Source organism: Pinus tabuliformis, chromosome 7 (genome assembly GCF_031772625.1).
Source record: "Pinus tabuliformis cultivar Carrire ecotype Pingquan chromosome 7, CPIR1, whole genome shotgun sequence".
Taxonomy (NCBI): Eukaryota; Viridiplantae; Streptophyta; class Pinopsida; order Pinales; family Pinaceae; genus Pinus; species Pinus tabuliformis.
In genome coordinates this window covers 1,023,825,433-1,023,840,118 of record NC_142293.1, presented here as the reverse complement: position 1 = coordinate 1,023,840,118, position 14,686 = coordinate 1,023,825,433, and the positions used below count along the sequence as shown (strand labels likewise).

At 37.6% G+C, this 14,686-nt stretch overlaps 2 pseudogenes; both read left to right on the top strand.

The window, feature by feature from the left end:
* The first annotated feature begins 2,241 nt into the window (after window positions 1-2,241).
* Window positions 2,242-2,844, top strand: LOC149251106 (putative LRR receptor-like serine/threonine-protein kinase At1g56140 pseudogene; annotated as a pseudogene).
* Window positions 2,845-3,592: 748 nt separating this feature from the next.
* LOC149251105 (lysine--tRNA ligase, chloroplastic/mitochondrial pseudogene) lies at window positions 3,593-4,129 on the top strand (annotated as a pseudogene).
* Window positions 4,130-14,686: the final 10,557 nt, after the last annotated feature.

Below are 14,686 nucleotides of genomic sequence, written 5' to 3'. Positions count from 1 at the left end.
TCTAACGTTGTTACTGTGGATCCATCCCCTGTTTGATGCCTGCAGGGCAACAGGCTTTCTCCCCTATTCTTCTCACATTTGCAATATTTTATCTCGCTAAACATTGCACTTACTTTTCCCCAAGTTTGTCGGCAGAAACTGGCATCGACTCCATAGCCCAATGGTCCTTTCTCTTGTTGTTTTCAACTCAAAAACCTTTCAAACAAATCCCCACACTCCATAGCTAGCCTAGGAATCAGTTATCACGGCCACATTTTGTTGGCAAAGAGAGAGCCCTCTCTGGTCTAGCAGGGCTAGATGCCAGATCAAAAGCTTGGCCTGTGGTTACCTCAGAGTTGCCTCTTCTCAGCCTTGAGGTTCATTCTAAGTGCTAACATTTTGGCACCGCTACCGGGGACGAGGTGAAAGATCTTCTCCGGGAAAGATCATTCAAGTTGCAGATCTGGTTGTTGATGGTGGGCAGCAATCAAACACATATGAAGGCTGAAACATCCGCCTGACGACTCCACTATAAGAAATCCTGAGTTTCAAAGTATTGATGGTGGCTCCACTGGCTAAATGAAGGACTCAGATGTTGCTTCTATTTGTTCAAGGTATTCATGTATCGATTTCTCTAATCTTCCTGTTTTTCCTAATCAATTACCAAAGGATGCATATATTTTGAGTAATGGAGCTAAATTCAATGGGGAAGATCTGACTTTGACTCTTGAACATATAGAAAATTTTAAAACATTTGTGAAAATTCTTAGAGTTAAAAAGGAAGATGTCTTCATCAGATTGTTCATTGATTCGTTTCAAGGCAAATGTAGAAGATGGATTCAAAGTTTTCCGATCATATCTATTAAGTCATTCGCAGATTTTTGGCATATCTTTCTTGAAACATGGATGGAGAAAGAGGAAGAATTCAAAATAGAGGTGCCCTCTATTCAAGGCTTTAGAGAATGGGAGGATATGTGCACAAACAATGAGGTAGATGAGAACTTTTCTTCATCTCTTTCTTCTTATCTGAAATCCTATCGATGTAGCCATGAAGTTAAGCTCAATTTGTTGCAAGAGTTTGCCATCAAAACTGAAGGAGATCTAACTGAATTGGAGACCCAAATACAATCCCAGGATCAGGACTGTCAAGTCCCATTCTTTGGGGTCCTTTTTCAAAAAAAGGAAGAGAAGGTAAGGCTGCCCGTGGATGTTTGCATTCACAGTTTGCAGTTGGAGGTCTGTGTTGAGGAGTTAGGGCAACAAATAGTGTCTGGTTTCTTTGATCCTGTTGTCGCATATATGGAGTATTTTTTCAGTTTGAATGATAAGTCAGATTTTCTTTCACACAGCCAAACTCATTATGTGCATGTATGGCTGCCAGTGTTTACATTTGCATCCTGGGTCAAGCACTTCCAAGCAGCATCCTTGTCACAGTTACTTGATTGGTTGATCTGGCATTACCACATCACTTGATTTATTGATTTTTCATCAGAGTAGGGTAGATTTGTAAATAAATAAGCTGCCCAAGGCAACATTTCAGTTTCTGGTATTTTTCTATGTACAGGTTGCAGTATGTGTATGTTTTATGGATTGGTATAAGTTGTTTTGGGTTTGCAGTTGTTTGACCGTATTTCCTAATGGATGAGGAACTAATCTGCATGTTCCTAGAGATCTACGGTTCTTGGCACCTCCAAGGAGCTACCATCCCAGATAGCGCCACTATTAGAGTCAGTTCTTTGGCCTTCCTTCAGTGATCAAAATGGGCCTCTTATTATGTCTATTTTGTTAGATGTTTTGTACATGATATTCAGCACAAAACATGTCATAAGTGTATCCATCATAAGCAGCTCAGAAAGAGCTTTCCAACAGTATATCACACTCCAAAAACCGACTCTCGGATCAGAAGATATGGTCAAATTAATATTGTTGCTCATTTGATGGGACGACTGTTGTCCTAACCGGCTGTTGTTTAAATTGGGCAGCAACAAAGCACTTGTCTGCAGTGATAACATCTCGCCTAGAATTTCTTTTGAAACTGTATACCGAAGGGCTGGCGGTGCAAAGAAGATGATCAAGGTTGCTTTAGTGTTGCAGGGTTACCAGTGGATGAGAATTATGTCAATTTCATGAAAGTAATTATGTTGCACAACATTTGAATGTTTATCAATCATAAAGGCTATCATAAACATTTTTTATTATCTCATCAAGAAATAATGAGTAGCGTGATAGAGAAGGCTTTGATGAAGAAAATGCATACAATGCATGAATGGAAGTATTGTTGAAGACCAACCAGCTCCAAATCCTATGCGCCCCTGCATCCACAACAAACACAAGTCAAACATCAAAGCCAGTAACATTCTGTTGGATGAGTCTCTGAACCCTAAAATATTAGATTTTGGCTTGGCTAAGCTATATGATGAGACTACAACTCACATCAGCACAAGAGTTGTTGGCACAGTTGGATATATGTCTCCGGAGTATGCTATGCAGGGTTATCTGACCGAAAAAGCAGATGTATTCAGCTTTGGAGTAGTTGCTTTGGAACTTGTGAGTGGTAGGAGAAACACAGACACAAGCTTGCCACAGAGGATGGTTTATCTTCTAGAGTGGACCTGGCATCCCTATGAGCAAGGAAGGCCTCTAGAATTGATGGATGCTGAGATAGAATCAACATGCTCAAAAGAAGAAGTCCTCAAAGTGATTGAAGTGGCCCTTCTTTGCACTCAAGTTGTGCCTACAATGTGTCCATCGATGTCTCGAGTGGTAGCAATGCTGATTGGTGGTGTTGAGATCATTCTTGTTGCTTCTCGGCTAGGTCACATTGTATATTTCCACTATAACAATTTCACTGCATGCACAACTTGATCTTTATGGCTTTGGGCACATTCTAATAGCTAATCTTTTGAATCTGCTAACCAATCACATTTGTTTTGAAGGGAACAAAGAAATTTGTTTCCCTTGGCACTGCGCGTAGGACCATCCTCATGTGGCGCTGCGTGTAGCCCTTTGGCGTTGCGCGTAGTGCCATCCTATATATTTTGAGGTTTGCTCTCCTAAAAAGGGGGAGCATGTTTTTGTCTCTACCGCTTCAGGGGCTATTGGCCAGCTTGTTGGGCAGTCTGCAAAGTTGATGGGTTGCTATGTTGTAGGGAGTGCGGGTAATAAATAGAAGGTTGATCTGCTAAAACATAAACTGGGTTTTGATGATGCTTTCAACTATATGGAGGACCATGAGTAAGTAGTCTGCTCAGTTTATTTGGTCGCAGGGCGGACAATGGAAGCCATGAAGGCATGCAGTGCGAGGATTTCTTCATGCCTCTCAACTTATTATTCACTTAGGCATTTCAATAGAAGAAGCATAAAATCACTGCCTGTAAGAGATGGCATTTGGCTTAGGTGCTGCTCGTCTAATACTAAACTCGAAGCCCAAGTGGTGAAGAAGAGCAGAGGACCAAGGTAAAAGAAAACACCCAACAGGGGAGGAAGAGGAACAGAGGAAGGGGAAAATGCATTATCTACCTCCAATAGGGATGTTGTTTGCACCATTCGACTAAACAAGGTTCAAGAAATATGGGCTCGCGGCCTTGAGCCTTATGCCTATAGTTGGGGAAGAATGCATTCTTCGAGCCAATTGCAAAGGTTGTATGCAAATTTGGAAAATGGAGAAGTAGCCGATGACGAAAAGGACCAAGTTTCAGTTGCTGGCAGGATTATAGCACGAAGGTCCTTTGGCAAGCTTGCTTTTCTGACTTTGAGAGATGATTCTGGTGTCATTCAGCTTTATTGTGAGAAAGCAAGGCTAGATCAAGACATGTTTGAGCAGCTAAAGATGCTTGTGGACATTGGAGATATTTTAGGTGCATCTAGCTCTGTAAAGTGGATTGAGAAAGGAGAGTTTTCGGTGTATGTGAAGGAATTTTCAATTCTTGCAAAGTCCCTACTTCCATTGACAGAGAAGTATCATGGTCTGACTGATGTTGAGAATCGATATCGCCAACGATATTTGGACATGATTGAAAATCCAGAAGTAGCAGATACTTTTCATTCAAGATCAAAGATTATTTCAAATATTTGTAAAAAGATGGAAGAGCTTGGATTCATTGAAGTTGAAACTCCCGTGCTTCAGGGAGAAGCAGGTGGTTATAGTTAAAATGAAGTCCTGGGAAGCTCATCGATAGGTTTCACTCCCTTAATGGAATCAAGATGATGCTTATGGAGGTTTTTGAGGAGCTTATCATATGATTAAAGAAGGTGGCATAATATTTGCTAGCTAGGAGTTGATTCTTAGTATCTCCAGCATTCGATGAGAATCATGTTCAAAATCCAACATTTCTAGATTTCCAAAAGCATCTAGTGAAAAAGTGGAAACAGTTTGTCAAATGGTTACAAAATCAGCAGGAAGATCTTCAATTCCATTTTTTGAGGGAACAAGAACAACAGGTTGATCAACTAACTCCAAAATTCGTGCAGGCAGGTGCAAGGTGGCAGTCAAAGGGCAGATTTTGTGGAAATTCCACCCTTAAAGGAAGCAAATCTTGACCAAAATTCATTGATTTTGGTTTTCAAAACAACCCTGTTTTCCATAGTTCACGAGAGTTTATAATATTGTTTAGTTTATAATAGAGTTTTATGATAGGATTTTATTTTTTATTTTTTATTTCCTATATTGAGGAAATAAAAAAGATTTGTAATTTAGTATATATAGGATTATTTTTAAAAGATAGTGGTTCAATTTTTGTAGCAGAGAGAGGCTGCTTGGGACTATGTAAAGTTTTCTTGAATATCATTTTAATAAAGCAGTTTCTGCCCTTTAGACCTAGGATCCATCAGGGTTTTTAATGTCTAGTATGTTTTTCCTATAATTCACTTACATATTTTGTTTTTCCTACCTTGTTACAGCATTATCTAAGAGATGTGTTAGGAATTCATCTACACACGATGCTCCTTTCATGATGATTTTGTTGTTAAATGTAGTGGTTGTCTTTGCAGAATCCATCCTCTATTAGATGCTCTATTGAGCAACCCTGTGTTTCTCTTTCGTCTAACGCTGCCACTGTGGATCCATCCCCTATTTGATGCCTGCAGGGCAACAGGCTTTCTCCCCTATTCTTCTCACATTTGCAATATTTTATCTTGCTAAACATTGCACTTACTTTGCCCCAAGTTTGCCGACAGAAACTGGAATCGACTCCATAGCCCAATGGTCCTTTCTCTTGCTGTTTTCGAGTCAAAAACCTTTCAAACAAATCCCCGCACTCCATAGCTAGCCTAAGAATCAGTTATCACAGCCACATTTTGTTGGAAAAGAGAGAGCCCTCTCTGGTCTGGCAGGGCTAGATGCGAGATCAAAAGCTTGGTCTATGGTTACCTCAAAGTCGCCTCTTCTCAGCCTTGAGGTTCATTTTGAGTGCTAACAATGCCAAAATCTGAACTCATAGATATTTTCTAAATAGGACATGATTATGCATATGATAAATGTCATTCAATTGCAGGACAAGTAGCAAGGAATCAAGACAAACATGAAGGTGAAGGATGTTAAGATCAAGGGAATTAGCTAACAAACCTATCGCAACATCATATTTGGCCTAGTTATTGGTGGGAGATCTAATGCAGACGCTGTTGGAGTGGACTAACGAATGCAAGGGGGTAAAAATGGCCCAAGCTGTCGAAGCTAGATTCCTGGTGAAGTGACATGCACCATCACATAACCGATATAAGGTGTGGATTATGGATCCATTTGAAAGATGCAAGAAGACAATGAATAAGATGTTGGGGGATGAAAACTACCTAAATGCAAGAAAAAGAAAAAGATACACACATTTCAATGGGAAATGCTATGGGTAAAATTTCTTGAGGTAGAGTGCATTGCGAGGGTTAGGTAGGATTTTTCCTTCTAGACCCTCTAAAAGGTATGCCACTTTTCCCAAACACTTACGGATGATGTAAGGTCCTAGCGATAATGGTTCAAACTCTTTTTGCCCTAGGACATCATGAGATTGGACATAAACAAGAAAAAGGTCGCCTTCATGGAAGGTAAGAGGGTGGAATTTTTTGTCATATTGAGCATTGGTGCACTTGTTGGCCACTTCAATGGTTTGCAATGCAACACAACGGTCTTCATTGGTGCGCTCAAGCATGATAAGTCATTTTTCTGGAGGTTGGGTGTTTGGGAGGAGTTCGAAGAAAAGGTGGAGGGATGCGATTTCACACTCGATTGGTAAGACTGGCTCCTCTCCAAAAATGAGGTGGAAAGGAGTGAACCCGATGGTAGTTTGACATAAGTTCTATAGACCCAAAAAGAAGGGAAGAGCATAAGATTCCAGTTGGTCTTGTGTTTATTCACCGTCTGTTGAAGCATAGTATTAAGAATTTTGTTGACAGCTTCAACTTCGCCATTGCCTTGGGGGAAATAAGACGATGAATATTGGTGTTTGAAGCCCAATATAGAGGATATCTCACGTCATATCTCATCTTCAAAGTGTCGGCCATGGTCGGAGACCAATTGTTTCAGAACCCCAAATCGAGCGATAACATGGTTAAAAAAAAAATAGGGCTACAGTAGTCGCAATGTTATTGAACATTGGCATGGAGATGTAAGTCAAGTAAAGGCAGATCCAAGTCCAGATCAGGGATAGTGTGTTGGAAATGCGGAAAGAAATGACACTTGAAGAAATACTGTAAGTCTCGGAAGGAAAAATAAGGAGAAGCGCAGCAAGAAAACAATCATGAAGTGAATGTGACATGTGATGTGTTGCAAGATTATTTGATTCTTTCATCAGAAAATATTATTGATGCCTGGGTGGTAGATTGAGGGGCCTCATTCCATGCCACACATGATAGGAAACATTTTCATGATTATGTTCAAGGAGATTTTGGAAAAGTTCGTTTGGGTAATGATAAACCATGTAAAATCATTGGAATGGGTAAAGTTTTCATAAAACAATAGAATGGAAACCAATGGCTATTGAAGGAGGTAAGGCATGTTCCAAATATGAAGAAAAATCTAATTTCAACATGGCAGTTGGAGGTGAAGGTTGTCTAACTAATTTTATAGATAAAACCTGGAATTTCACTAAAGGAGCCCTGGTAATAGAAAAAGGAGAAAAGGTTGGTACATTGTGTTTATGCAATGGTATTTCTAATTCTATTAATATTGTAACCTCTATAGGAGCAGATACAACATTGTGGCATCATAGGCTTGGGAACATGAGTGAGAAGGGGATGCAGATTCTTCACTCAAGAAATTTGTTTCTAGGTTTGAAGCATGTTGACTTGGAATTTTGTGAGAATTGTGTTTATGGAAAACAGAATAGAGTCAGATTTATGAGAGTTGGGAAGAAAATAAGAACGAAAAAATAGAGATTGTGCATACATATGTATGGGGACCTACTCAGGTATCATCTCTCGGTGGCTCTCGTTATTATGCTACTTTTATTGATGATGCAACCAGAAAAACAAAGGTTTATTGTATTTGAAATAAATATGATGTATTTGATACTTTCAAGAAATGGAAATCTTTGGTTGAGAATGAGACAAGAAAAAGTTTGAAGTGTCTCAAATCAGACAATGGATGCGAATATTGCAACAAAGAGTTTGATAAGTATTTTTTAGACCATGGAATTAGTAGAGACAAGACAGTTCCAGGAACACTAGAGCATGGAAAATTTTAGGGGGGAATTTTCGCCCTTGGGCTAAATTAAGGGGTTTTATATTTTATTGGGTGAATATTTTGTATCATAGTACATTGTTACAAATCGCCTCAAATTTATTTTATAAAAAAATTAGCTATGGAGGTTAGCCCACCTTATTTTAAGGGAAAAAATTAGCTATGGAGGTTAGTCCACCTTATTTTAAGGGAGAGGGTAAAAAAGTAAATTTAGCCCTTGAAATTAGGAGTTACAATCGCCCTCATTTTCAGAAAATGTTTTTATGATAGTTATAAATAAAAATATAAATACAGTGGAGGTATAGTAAATAACTAAAAGCTCTTTTTATACTTACTCCAAAGGTATGGTAAATAAATAAAAATACAAATAAACTAGAGGTATGGTAAATAAATAAAACCTCTTTTTATATTTATTCCATAACCCTCTTTCTATTTAAAAAGGCTCAAAAATGAGGTTTTATTTAAGTGAATTCTATGGGCCAAATACCATGTTTATAAAAGAGGTATGGTAAATTAATAAAAATATAAATAAACGAGAGGTATGGTAAATAAATAAAACATTTTTTTTTTATATTTACTCCATATGTCACCTTATATTATAACGTGTAAATAAATAAAAATATAAATAAAGTGGAGGTATGGTAAATAAATAAATAAAACCTCTTTTTATACTTCAAAGGTATGGTAAATAAATAAAAATATAAATAAATTATAGGTATGGTGAATAAATAAAACCTCTTTCTTTATTTAGTCCATAACCCTCTTTCTATTTAAGAAGGCTCAAAAAACAGGTTTTATTTAATTGAATCCTATGGGCCAAATACCATATTATAAAGGAGGTATGGTAAATTAATAAAAATATAAATAAACTAGAGATATGGTAAAAAATAAATCATTTTTTTATTTACTCCATAAGCCACCTTATATTTACGAACACTCAAAAAATGTGTTATATTTAGGTGAAACCTATCGGCCAAATACCATGGGCCAAATTATTATTAATACCATGCAAAAAAATTTATTAACCCTATTAATAAAAATAAAGATGGCACATGGTATTGACCCATGGTATTCACATGGAATGCAACCTATTTAAAGGGGGGAATTAAACTAGCATATCGTGATATGCAAACTAACATAGAGTGAAAAAATATTTGATACCTGGGGGCTTGGTATATCAAGAGTAAAAATGGATCTTGTAATTTAATGTCACTTAAACATTTTAACTTGGTTAAAAGAAAAAAATAAAATAAAAATCAATTATTAATTTTATTAATTTTTATAAATTACTAATAGTAGTTTTTAAGCTCTAGGTTTATGATAACCCATGGTATTAACCCATGGTAATACCATGGTATTCATGTGAGCATAGACTATTTAAAGGGGAAAAATGGGAAATTCTATCAATTTAGATACATCTTAATTCTGGGTCTACCAAGTGCTCGGAGGGATAAATAGATTTCATCCCTCTAAGAGTGGTAGATGTGGAGTTAAGATGGATATAGCTTGGTTTTTTATGATAATGAAAATATTAAATAGACTTAGGAAATTATATTGTAAAAAAAAATCTTAAGGTGAATGGTTAAAGCTACATTTAGTCACTTCACAAAATTTAGTAAAAAATACTGATATCTCCATTAATATTGGTTTTTCTGATTTAACAAAAAAAAATTCAAAACGATGAAATCTTAACTCTTTCCGCATCACCCTCACAGAATAGAGATAGTCGCTGCCCAGATTTCCCACCATTTTTCAAACATTCTCAATATGATATCTTCATGAAAAAGTTAAGGTACTGATCTTGGATTAGTTGTTTGAAAAATATGCTGGTTTGTACAACCTTTCATCTTCTCTGTGATTCTTAGTTTGTCATAATGATCTGTAGGGGTTGGGTCACTGCACCATATTGTCCTAAAAAGCGGAGATTGTGCACCAAAAAGGAAATTAATCCACATGTTACAACACTATTAAAAATGGTATGAAGGTAGTGAACTATGCTAATAAGAAATTTAGATTGGGAGAGAGATAATTAAATTTTATAATTTAATTGAAGATTTCCAATTAAAATAATAATAAATCTAAATTTATATATTTATATATTGATTGGAAGGCTTCTGACAACGGTCACGGTCACTTCTTTCCATTAGATCCTCTTCAGGCCATTGGGATAAGTACTACTTCATTATATTATATAGTTGGGGCTTGCTACTTGTTGGTGTGTTGGGGTAAATAAACTTGATCTTTTTTTTTTTAATCTCACAGTTGGAGTCTATGGAATAAGAAAAAAATTTGATAGCTTGGCAAAAGTGGTAGCTTGACAAAAGTGGTAGGGAAAACATTAATCTCTCGACCATGAGAAACATGGCCACTAAAACTTGCAACATTGTTTGTAGGAAGTGAAAATTATGTTTCTTTTTTCCAAACATGTATGTTAGTATATTACAGTTTATTGAATATGTTTTATTATTATCATATATGGTTTCATACTTTAACAAAACATTTGCCAAGACTTCATAATGTTTTATTATTCAGTGAAAGATTTTCCAAGATCTTACAAGATTTTATAATTCAGTGAAATATTTGCCATGACTTTACAAGATAATATAATCTGGTGAGAGATTCGCCAAATATATATATATATATTATATTAGTGATAAAATCGTCTCCCATTTTTCCTATGTATCATCGGGATTAACCCATTTATTATACATATAAATTTAGGGTGGTTCTTAAAATTTTCCCTACACCAGAGGAAAATAGCGTGTCAGAAAGGATGAATAGGACAATCATGGAACATGCAAGATGCATGAGATTGCATGTATGATTGCCTTTACAATTTTGGGCAGATGTTGTAGATATTGTTGTTTATCTAATAAACATAGGGCCTTCAAGTTCCTTGGATGGAGTTATTCCATAGGAGGCATGGACAGGTAAAGAGGTAAACTACTCATTTTTAAAGACTTTTGGTTGTGAAGCCTTTGTCCACATTAATAAAGAAAATAGAAAAAATCTTGAGGAAAAATCAAAGAAATGTACCTTTCTTGGATATGGTGTTAATGATTTTCGTTATCGGTTATATGATTATGAAAATCACAAAATCATTAAGAGAAGAGATGTCATATTCAATGAAATTTTTTTGTATAAGGATAATATGTAGGAAAAGAAACAAGAAAAAGAAAATAGAGAATACACAGTGCTTGATGAGATCAAAGAAAAAGTAAAGGTGCCTGAAAATCATAATGATCAACAGTCAGAACAACAATAATGACCACAACAACAACGACACCTCAAACACTTGAAAGTGGTGTTAGAAGATCTACCAAGATAAGTAGACCCCCTGAATGATACTCTCCTTAATTTCATTATGTATTGTTGATTGATTTTGGTGAACCATAATGTTATGATGAAGCAATGCAGGTAGAAACCAGGAAGAAGTGTGAGCTAGCCATGAAAGAAGAGATGGACTCCCTGGTACATAACCGGACTTGGGACTTAGTTAGGTTTCCTGCAGGTAAAACAACATTGCATAATAAATGGGTTTATAGGTTGAAGGAAGAAGATAGAGGTAGAAAAAGGTATAAAGCTAGACTTGTGGTGAAGGGATTTGTATAGAAGAAAGGTATAGGCTTTGTTGAAATATTTTCTGTTGTTGTTAAATTGACTTCAATTAGAACTATTTTAAGTCTAGTAGCAGTAGAAGATTTTCATCTTGAGCATTTATATGTAAAGACAATTTTTCTCCATGGGTATTTGGAGAAAGAGATCTATATGCAGCAGCCACAAGGATATGAGGTCAAAGGGAAGGAGAAACTAGTGTGCAGGTTGAAGATGAACTTGTATGGCTTAAAACAGGCTCCAAGGCAGTGGTATCTAAAATTTGATAGGTTTATGTCAGAACAAAGCTATATTATATGTCACTCTGATCATTGTGTTTATCTCCAAAGGAAAATTGATGGAAGCTGTTAGCGCTTGGAATTCACCTAGGCTGAGATAAACAAACTCTCAAGGCTACATCAAACCATTTCACCTCGTAGCTAGCCCTACGAGGTATGAGAAGGCTCTCTCGGGTCAGATTCGGTAGATCTTTCAATATGATAAGCTGACCAATTAGGAATAAAGATTTTAGACTAGTAAATTGATAAGGGGGGTTGATTTAAAGATTTTTGGGGTTTTTCGTGGCAATTGGAGGGAGTGCAATTCAGGGTGCGGGGATTGGGCTCAGTTTTTGCAGGGGGATCTTTGGGGCAAGGTAGGAGTGAGTGTTGATGCCTTAATCTGAGATGGATGATTAGGAATGATAGAGGAGGAGCTAAAGAGGGCAAACAACAACTTTGAATCCTCTTTAGACAGTGGAAAACATAGATATTGAACAAAATTAAAAGCTGAGCATGGCATGCATGAATTCAAACTTTATCACTTCATCTGTTCAATTAGCAACAAAGAAAGAGATGGAACACATAAACACACTTACAATAACATGTAGAGAACACACCATCAACACAACAATCCACAAGAATCCACAATGATGTCTGCAAAACCCTGGCCTTCCTTTTCCTTAAATTGCAGTAATAGATGTACAATATACAATAATGCTTCTCCCACAAGAGTCCAACCATGAAAATGAGCAAGAGAAGGCATAATATAGACCATCTAACTCCTTTCCCCACCTCTAGGGGTCGAGCTCAGCTTCCTAGGAGCAGTTTGAACTAATTCTAAACTTAGCACTAGATAATAGGCAGTCAAAACAACTTGCCTCTAAAACTTAGCTAACTCATCCATGCATTAAATATTCACTATTTACATCAAGGAAGCTTCTAGAAGGGTTAAGAGAGATTAAATCTATCAATGTGCCATGAAAATTATCCATACATCCATCATTTACAAGTACAAATGATCAACCAAGGTAAAAAACAGAGTTTGCAGGCCTGAAAAGTCAAAACTGGCAATTTCAGCTCGAGTGGTCGCGCCCCTTTGCAGCACTTTTTTAGTGGGTTCCAGTTGTCCAAATCAAGTGCAAGATGGCTCATTGGAAAGCTCTGTGTGTCTACTTTCCATCCCAAGTGGAATTTCTGGATTTGGAGTTGATTTGACCCCTCAAAAGTCAATTCTCCCAAGGTCACTTTCTGCAACTCAAAAAGTGGGCAGAAAGTCAAAATTTTGATGTATTTTGAGCTTTTGGAGGCCCAAATCTCAAAATCAAGTTGACCCCAAGTATAGGTAATTCTAGTTTTTGCATGCCCTTTCCAAAAATGTCAACTTTTTGTGATTCTGAGCAGTCCTCCCGAGTGGTCGCACGGGGGGTGAGACCACTCCACAGGCAAAAACCTGTAAATTTCCAAAAAATTTCCAAAATGCTCCAAAACTCTCAAATTTTTTTGATTTTGCTGCTGTGATGAGGCTAATGAGTGTCATGATGGGTGAGAGAAGCCTCAGCCAAGATGCGGAGCGGGTTGGTCTTCTTCTTCCTCTTGCGGGCCTCGGACAACTTCCTTTGGAGTATCTTCATCTTTGCCTTGCAATCATGCATTCTTGCCCAATAATGATTTTTCATGTTCTGTAGCAGCCTCTTGTCCTCGTTTGCCTTCTCTAACAGCCTCTGCAAGTGTGCATTCACACGGATAAGCATGGATTCCCTCTCCTTGGGCAGCAAGTCACCGGGCCTCCTACGGTTGATGACTCGGTCACTTCGAATCCTCCACATCTCATCCAACTCTTTCTCATCCTCAAGTTGCTTGTTGCGCTGCTCAAGATAGTTTATTGTCCATTGTTAGGGTTTTGGGTAGATTAGATGGAGGGCATTAGGGTTTAGGGAATGTATGTGAGGGAGGGATAGGGTTTAGGTACTGGGGATGGGAAATTTAATATTCTTTGCAAATGAGATAAGATAGAAACATATCATAACAATTGTGAATTTAATGGGAAACAATGGAGGGAATAGATGGGAATCAACACCTTGAAAAAACATCAAACCCTAGCATTATGCCTACATGAACAAGCAGCTACCAATGTCTTCTTTCCTTGCATTCTTGGAGGTATAATCACAAGCATGAGGATCCACAACCACCATCAACCAACAAAACAATTTGTAGAGAGCCTACCTCAACCCAATTTGCAAGTTTGAAGGAGATTTCGAGTGAGTTGGAGGTGATTTTGGCACTTACAGCCTGAGTGGTCGCGCACCTCCTGAGTGGTCGCGCACGTTGTAATTTAACACTGCAGGAGAGCCTCTGAGTGGTCGCGCACATTGAGAGGCCTGTTTGGGGGCCTTCCTGGTGTCGGAATCGGGCAAAGGATAGCTCGTTGGAAAGGTATTTGAGTCTACTTTCCAACACAAGTGTAATTTTGCAATTTGGAATTGATTTGACCTGTAAAAACTCAAATCTCCCAAGACTGGTCAAAATGTGCCCAATGAGGCTGCCTCAAGGAAGAGTGTTGTTACAGTCAACTTTTGAATACCTTCCTCAACCCCAAATTGAGCTCATGATAGCTCATTGGAAAGATCTTTGTGTCTAGTTATCATTTTACCCATCAATAAAGTCATTTGGTCAACCAAGCTAGGAGAAAACTTGATTTTCCCAAGGTCACTTCAGAGGTGCCTTTGATTCTCCTGAGGCAACGGTATTCTTGACATTTCTCTCAAACCATGACACCTGTGCAAAAATTGAAGGAGTTTTCTCTTCCTTGGCATGTTTTGGACAAAAAAATCTCTCCGTTTTGCAAAATTCATCTTTGATTTCTCAGAACCATCATTTTAGTGAAACTTGCCCCGATGTGTGAAACAAGGAATTTTGTCGAAATGGAGCGAAATGAAGGGGATAAGGGGCTTCTAAATTCTTGAGGAAATTTTTGGGAGTAGGGAGGGATGTTAGGAAGCAGGGGAAAGTGGAATCTCAGAGATTGAGTGAGAGGAAGGGGTTCAAAAGAGTGAAACACAGGCCCAACCTAGAAATTTGCCAGGTTGTAGCTAGAAACTAGGGTTTGTGCAAAAATGAGGAATTTGGGGGATCTGAGTGTTGGGAAGTGTTTGATAAGGTACATTAA